Source organism: Chinchilla lanigera, unplaced genomic scaffold (genome assembly GCF_000276665.1).
Source record: "Chinchilla lanigera isolate Chin_1 unplaced genomic scaffold, ChiLan1.0 scaffold00021, whole genome shotgun sequence".
Classification (NCBI taxonomy): domain Eukaryota; kingdom Metazoa; phylum Chordata; class Mammalia; order Rodentia; family Chinchillidae; genus Chinchilla; species Chinchilla lanigera.
Genome location: NW_004955422.1, coordinates 27,151,899 through 27,159,313, shown reverse-complemented (window position 1 = coordinate 27,159,313; position 7,415 = coordinate 27,151,899).

Below are 7,415 nucleotides of genomic sequence, written 5' to 3'. Positions count from 1 at the left end.
GTTTTACCAATTTTGCATGCTTATATCTGGTAATCTGAACAACTAATTTGAAGACAACAATATGCAACATAACAACCCTTGTTGAATTCCTATCATCTTGTTTAGTGAAACTGTATTGTTTATAATTTTTTTGTTTTTATTTTTTATTCACTTTAATGGTTTGATTAATCTTACAGTCTTACATCTGGTAATCTGACCAACGCCAATTAAGATAAAAATATGTAATATAACAACCAGTGTTAATCTATCATTTTGTTCTGAAACTCTGTATCATTCGTATTGTTTTTGCTTTGTTTTGTTTTTGTCTGTGTTGTTGGCATTTTGCTATTGTTCTTCTTTTTTTAATTCTCTTTAAAATAAAAAAATCACATCACCATCAGGGGCCCATTTTCTCTCCTGCTTTGGTAATGACATTCCTGTATCAGCAGAGCAGATTCTTGAAGCAATTTCCTTTTGCATTTACCTGTGGAAATTATTGAGAGAGAGGATTTGATGAACTCAGAGTGCAAATTTGGTTCAATTACTTTGGCAGTGTGACCAAAGCTATCCTCTGATTTTCCAATGTTTCCCTCGCCCTCACCCATCTTGCCCAGTACTGGGGATAGGCCCAGGGCTTCAAGAATGCTACTAGGCAAGCACTCTAGCACTGAGCTGAATCCCTAGCTTTCTCATAGCTTTTTTTTTTTTTTTTTTTTGAGACAGAGTTTCACTATATAGTTCAGGCTGGCCCTGAACTCACTGTGTAGCCCAGATTGGCCTGGAACTCATCAATCCACCAACCTCAGCCTCCTGAGTGCTGGAATTATGGGTGTGCCTGGCCATGCCCAGCCCTCCCACTGCTTTTCTATGCAACCCTGGGCTGTTAATGACCTCTGTCCATGAGATCATCCCTCTCACAGCTCCACCTCCCTTGCTGGATCTTCAGAGCTTTGGAGCATGCTTAAGGATATGCAAAGGAGTTGAAATTACCTCATGCATACTATCAGACCATAGTGCAATGAAATTGAAAATTAATGACAAAGGAAATCACAAAAACTCCATAAACAGGTGGTAATTAAATAATATCCCCCTGAACAACCAATGGGTCACAGATAAAATCAAAGTAGAAATTAAACACTATTTACAATCAAACAAAAATGTAGATACAACTTACAAGAACCTGTGGGATGCAATGAAAGCAGTCCTCAGAGGGAAATTTATAGCAGTGAATTTCCACCTCAGGGAAACAGAAAAAGCACAAATAAACAATCTTATGCTGCACCTCAAGCTTCTAGAGAAAGAAGAACAAATCAAACCCAAAGCTCTGAGAAGGCAGGAAATTATAAAGCTCAGGGCAGAAATTAATGCAATGTAGACTAAAAAACAATACAAAGAATAAATGAATCAAAGAGTTGGTTCTTTGAAAAAATAAATAAAACTGATAAACCCCTAGGCAACCTTATAAAAAAAAAAAGAAAAAACTGAAATACATGCATTAAGGAATGAAAGAGATGAAATCACTACAGATCCTGTAGAAATTCAGAAGATCATCAATACCTACTTTGAAAATCTTTACTCTCACAGGATAGAAAACACAGAGAAAATGGACAGATTTCTAGATACATATGAACTATCAAAGCTGAATGAAGAAGATATAAAAATCCTGAATAACTCTATATCAGCAAGCAAAATTGAAAATGTAATAAAAACCTTGCCATGAAGAAAAACCCAGGTCCTGATTGGTTTCTTTCCCTGCTGTAATTCCTGCTGAGTTGCTATGGCACCCAGCCAATATGGCGCTGGAGGTCATGTGGTATGGTGCTGAGTCACTATGGCATCCAGCCAATATGACACTGGCCACTAAAGGCCATGTGCTAAGCCCCACCCTTCTTCCACTGAGTCAAATTACAACTTTCTACTTCCCTTTTGGTAATATCCTGTTCCCTTTTCCCACACTCCCACCCAATCCTGGTCTGCCATGTCAGGTGGTCCGCCTCCTAAACCCCTCCTCCAGCCTGGGGCTATTTAACCTTGGACCCCAGGAAAGATCCTTAGAAGCCACGTTTTTATCTTTCCTGTGGCTTTCTCTGCATCCACAATAAAGGCATGTCATTCTGTTTTACTTCTCTCTGCGCTGGAAAAACCTATCAGGTCCTGATGGATTCACAGTTGAATTCTACAAGAAATTTAGAGAAGATTTAAAGCCAATTCTTCTCAAACTCTTTAAGGAAATTGAAAAGGAAGGAATTCTCCCCCAACTTGTTCCTGGAGGTAAGTATTACCCTGATACCAAAACCAGAGAAAGACCCAACCAAAAAAGAGAACTACAAGCCAATCTCCTTAATGAATATAGATGCAAAACTTCTCAGTAAAATACTAGCAAACAGAATGCAACAAATCATCAAGAAGAGTATACACTATGACCAAGTAGGAGTCATTCCAGGAATGCAGGGATGGTTCAATATATGCAAATCAATTAATGCAATAACCCATATCAATAGAACCAAAGATAAAAATCACATGATCATCTCAATTGATGCAGAAAAAGCTTTTGATAAAGTCCAGCACTTATTCATGTTAAAAACCCTACAGAAAATTGGCATAAATGGACATTACCTCAATGTGATAGAAGCCACCTATGACAAACCAAAAGCTAATGCCACTCTAAATGGTCAAAAACTGAAAGGTTTCACTTTAAAATCAGGAACAAGACAAGGATGTCCACTGTTTCCACTCCTATTCAATATAGTTCTGGTAATATTAGCTAGAACAGTGAGACAAGAGAGAGAAATAAGAGGAATAAGGATAGTAAAGGAAGAAGTGAAATTATCATTATTCAGAGATGACATGATACTCTACACAGAAGACCCTAAAAACTCCACCAAAAGGCTTATAGATTGAGTAAACAAATTCACTAGTGTAGATGGATACAAAGTCAACACTCAAAAATCAATAGCATTCCTGTACACAAACAACAAGCAGACTGAGAGAGAAATGAGTGAAGCCACACCTTTCATAATAGCATCTAAAAAATGAAATACTTAGGAATTAATCTAACAAAAGAAGTAAAAGATCTATACAGTGAAAATTGCAGTACTCTGAAAAAAGAGATTGAAGAAGATTTCAGAAAATGGAAAGATATTCCTTGCTCATGGATAGGAAGAACCAACACTGTGAAAATGGCCATACTCCCAAAATTGTTGTACAGATTCAATGCAATACCAATTAAAATACCATTACTATACCTTACAGAATGAGAGAAAACATTCCTAAAATTCATCTGGAACCAGAAGAGACCTAGAATAGCAAAAGCAATCTTGGGCAACAAAGGAAAGGCAGGAGGCACCACAATTCCTGACTTGAAATTATACTACAAAGCTACTGTGATAAAATCAACATGGTACTGGCAAAGAAACAGACCTGAAGATCAATGGAACAGATTAGAAGATGCAGACACAGCTACAAACACACTCAGTCACCTTACCTTTGACAAAGGGGCCAACATGTTCACTGGAAGAAAGCCTCTTTAATAAATGGTGCTGGAAAAACTGGCTTTCCACATGCTGAAGACTAAAGCTAACCTCATGTCTACCACCATGCACTAAACTAAAGTCAAAATAGATCAAAGATCTAAATATCAAAACAGAAACACTAAATCTACAGGAAGAGAAAGTAGGTAAAAATCTCAAAGACATAGGGGTAGGCAGAGAGTTTATGAACAAAAACCAAACTGCACGAGAAATACTTCAAAGAATCAACAACTGGGATCTCATCTTATTGAAAAGTTTCTGCACATCAAAAGAAACCACCAATAGAGTAAAAAGAAAACCCATGATTTGGGAAAAATTTTAGCCAACTGCCCCTCAGACAAGGGACTTCTATCTAGAACATATAAAGAATTTTTAAAAATCAGGCCCCCAATATTCAAAGACCCTATCCAAAAATGGGCATCTGAGATGAATACATACTCCTCAGATGAAGAAATACTAATGGCAAATAAATAAATGAAAAAATGCTCAACATCATTAGTCATTCAAGAAATGCAAATTAAAACAACACTGAGATTCCATCTCACCCCAGAAAGAATGATTATCATTAAGAAATCAACCAATGACAGATGCTGGAAAGGCTGTGGAGAAAATGGAACACTTCTCAACTGCTGGTGGGGGTGTAAATTAGTGAAACCACTGTGGAAATCAGTTTGGAGATTTCTCGCAAAACTAGGATTAGAAGTCCCACTTAACCCAGTTATTTCCCTTCTGGGTATTTTTCCAGAAGAATTAAAAGCATCATGCCACAGTGATATGTGCACCCATGTTTATAGCAATGCAATTTGTCATAGCTGAATCTTAGAAATAACCCAAGTGCCCATCAGCTGAGGAATGGATAAAAATGATGTGGTATTTTTATATAATGGAGTATTACTCAGCTATAAAAAAGATAAACTTGAGGCTTTTATAGGTAAATGGATGCAACTAGAGACCATATTCATAAGTGAAATAAATGGGACCCACATGTGTAAACATCATATTGTCTCCCTAGTGTAAGAACATGAAAGAGTAAATAAAACCCAAAATGTACAATAGATAATATGAAAGGGAAAGAAATTACTCAAAGGAAGGAACAATGGGGATGAGGGAAAGAAGAAAAAGAAAGTACTAAGGCATTTTATAGATAGATAGATAGATAGATAACTGCCATAACTATACCACTGATGTCTGGTGGTTTATTGAGGGGAACAGTTAATGCTTAAAAATTTTTATATATTTTGACCAATTTTGCATGCTTATATCTGGTAATCTGAGCACTTATGTGAAGACAATTTGCAGTATAGCAACCATTGGTGAATTCCTACAATCCTGTCTAGTGAAACTATTGTATTGTCTCTCGTGTTCTTTTAAACTATTATTTTCTTATTCCTTTTAACGGTTTGCTCAATCTTCCATTCTTACGTCTGGTAATCTGAGCAATTTTGTTGAAAATAACAATATGTAATATAGCAACTGCTGTTAATCCCTATCATTTGATTTGAAACCCCATATCATTTTTAATGTCCTTGCTTTGTTTTGTTTGTATTTTGTTATTGTCTTTGAAATAAAAAAAAAAAAAAAGGACCTCTAAATTTTTCTACTTCATGTCCGGCTCTCCCTCAGGGATTCCTCAACAGGGGTTTCTTTGGTCTGTGTTATTTTCCTTATGACAACTAACCTATCACATTTCCAATCAGAAAGCAGTCCAGAATTAAGGTTTGAAAAATAAATTGTAGAGACGAAAAGTGTTTGGTACAATTGAATTTCCGCCAATGTCTACTACTTGTGTGGTGTGTGGTTACACACAAGTAGTACCTGCCCTTCTACTGAGAGTAGTTTGGTGTATTTGAAATGTCTCTTAGCAACAATGGAACCCTGGTGGAGCCAGGGTCCAAGATTTCTGAACCAGATCTCCATCTACTGCCATTGTCCCTACCTGAATCATGGCTTTGGTACTTACGAGCTATGTGACCTTGGACAACTTATTTAAATGCTTTAGCCTTACTGTCCTTAAAATGACCCTTAAATGAGATATGATATGTTTAGTGTATGGTAGAGTCTTGATGAATTTCATTCCCTTTAATCATACTCTCTACATTTTAGAAGGAATTTATTCACCTGCCTTACCTCTTGCTTAATAGACAGGCTGAAGTTTAGGTTAAAGAACATGTTACTCAGGGACAGGTTGAAGAAGGATATGGAATAACTGTCCTAAGTAGTCACAGGGATTGATGACACTCTCAGACCCCAGGTTGCTGTGGTCAGACCAAGAGATACTGTTTGAATTCAGCTCCATTTCTGAGAATACTTGCAATGTTGATTTCTGAGACAAATCTCTCAGTAGGACTGGGACTCCTCACTAACAGCCAGCCAAGAACCTTGGAGATGGCAATGATTTTAATCTTACATTATGGAGTGGAAGACACAATTATGGCTTTTATACATGGGTCTTAAGAGCATAAGTACTTGTCTCAAGAATATGACATTTCTGGGTCCATATTAAGGGTAACAACTTATGTGACTCAACTTTTTAAGCAGAGATCTTCTTTTATTCACATTTATCTTCTTAAGTGCCTATCCTATTGCTTTGCACATAGAAGTTGCTTATCCAGTGGTATTCACTTTATTTAATATCCCATAGTTTGAAACTGAAGGAATAAAATGGAATTTAAAATTGCCAGTAAGAAAGAGCCAGACTTACTACAAGAACCAAGAAGAAACCAAAGCTGAGCTATATCTTTCTGTGTACTAGACTTTGCTTACATAATTATTATCTGTAGACTTTCATTATGTGTTAGAAAGTTATCACTGCATTCAGGAATACTACCATGGAAATGTGTTGATAGGATAACTAGATGAGGGGCTGCCATAGTTAGTCCTAATTCCTGAAGCCATGTCTAGTTACCAGGAAGAGACAGTAGTTCCCTCTGTGGGATGGATTAAGACATTAAGACATTCTGTACTGCCATAGGCTGGGAGCTTAGCTCAAATCCACTCTTTGTGGGAAGAATGCCATAGGAGAATTTAAGATTTTGTTGTTACTGTTGTTTTGAGATAGGGTCTCACTATGTAACCCAGGCTGACTTTGAATACACAGTCCTCTTGCCTCAGCCTCCATAGTGCTAGGATGGCAGGTATGTACCACCACACCTGGCTGAGAATTTAACTTTTAAATCAGTAGACTACAGTGTTTTATCATTGATTCTTATGGAATAGCTGCTCCTACTGTAGCTCATCAGCTTATATTATCTTTTCCCTTAAGGCCTGGTTTTACTACTTTCCAGTTTATTGGTATGACATTTCCCCCCAAGATCTGAAAGGAAGTGCTCCAAACAGGGAAAAGGAAGTAGAGAAAATAATTTAATCTTAGAATGAGTTGAAGTGTGTATAAGTTGCTGATGAGTTGTTCCATCTCTTAGATTTTAACTCCTGAGGTCTGTCGTCATCTGTGTATCCCTACTGCCTAGGGGATCCACGGTGTCAGTTCAGTAAATGCTTACTGATTATAAATAAATCAAAGGAAACACTGCAAGGAGCTAGAGATGTGAAATTGATGGTATAAGTAACACATCCTAAAAAAGCTCAAGAAAAAGAAAACAGCATTGTGAGCCAGAATGCTCAGAGAAGGTTCTGTGGAAGAGGGAGTCAGTGTTCCAAGGAAACACTGCATTCTCTGTCCAAAGGTGGGATAGAATATGAAAAGATTGTGGACTTCCAAGTCACTTAGTCCCTATGACCTCAATTTCTTTTTCTTTCTTTCTTTCTTTCTTTCTTTCTTTCTTTCTTTCTTTCTTTCTTTCTTTCTTTCCTTCTTTTTCTTTCTTTCTTTCTTTCTTTCTTTCTTTCTTTCTTTCTTTCTTTCTTTTTCTTTCTTTCTTTCTCTTTCTTTCTTTCTTTCTTTCTTTC